General features: G+C 45.7%; 1 long non-coding RNA gene across 1 annotated transcript; it reads left to right on the top strand.

The window, feature by feature from the left end:
* LOC130297119 (uncharacterized) lies at positions 1–558 on the top strand. Its single transcript, XR_008849403.1, has 2 exons — positions 1–115; positions 217–558. It is a non-coding gene; the product is annotated as an uncharacterized LOC130297119 (long non-coding RNA).
* Positions 559–856: the final 298 nt, after the last annotated feature.

Below are 856 nucleotides of genomic sequence, written 5' to 3'. Positions count from 1 at the left end.
GAGAGCAGCACTGAGCAGAAATAACACAGCTCCTGCTCATTCTTCATCAGTGAGGGGCCGATGCTGGACACTGTAGGCGCGCGGGAATGTGAAGTTGAATACATCACTGTGATTGGTAAGTGTCACATTGTTGTGTCCAAAAGGTCTTTAGTGCAGTTCCATGTGCATTTCTATAATAACCATGTAAATAATCTATCTTTTGTTTTCCTATCTTAGATGCACTATTTCCAGGATGTGGAGTAGCATTTCCGGACTATCAAGACGTTGTAATAAGGCACATATTTCCGGACTTACAGCAAGAAGTTGGATGAAGGCATAAACCCTCGAATCACGCACATACACAGACACTTTGCCCAAATTCTAGAGGTAACCTCCTTTAGTATGCCCAGAGGAAGGGCAATACAGTAGCCATGGATTCCCTACAGGTTTCCTCCCCTCTGGAGGTTTTTCCTGTCCTGAGTTAGTTACTGTACGCTCTTTGTGAGTGATGGAAGGTTACATAAATCCCTACACAAACATTTTAATAAATAATAAAGTTCCCCTGTTTTTAAACCGTTCTTTGACTTGTTTGACTCATTTATTTTATTTCTGTCTGTGAAAAATTGTGAATTATTTTTTTTAAGTGTACAAAGCATGCCTCAGCAGGCATCACGTGCAAACCCCTGGGGGGGTCCTGAGAACCCCCCCCCCCCCCCCATGTCAGGGATCAGTTCAATTCAGACCGGCGATCTGTGGCGATTCCGGGTCATACAGGTCTCCAGTGACCGGGAAAATAAGGAGGATCGGGGGTGTCTAAGACACCCCCGATCCCCCTGAAGGCATAGGAGTAAGGTGGCAGGGGTGCCACCCCTCCTAT

This window comes from Hyla sarda, chromosome 12 (genome assembly GCF_029499605.1).
Source record: "Hyla sarda isolate aHylSar1 chromosome 12, aHylSar1.hap1, whole genome shotgun sequence".
Classification (NCBI taxonomy): domain Eukaryota; kingdom Metazoa; phylum Chordata; class Amphibia; order Anura; family Hylidae; genus Hyla; species Hyla sarda.
This window is presented reverse-complemented; position numbering and strand designations above follow the sequence as displayed.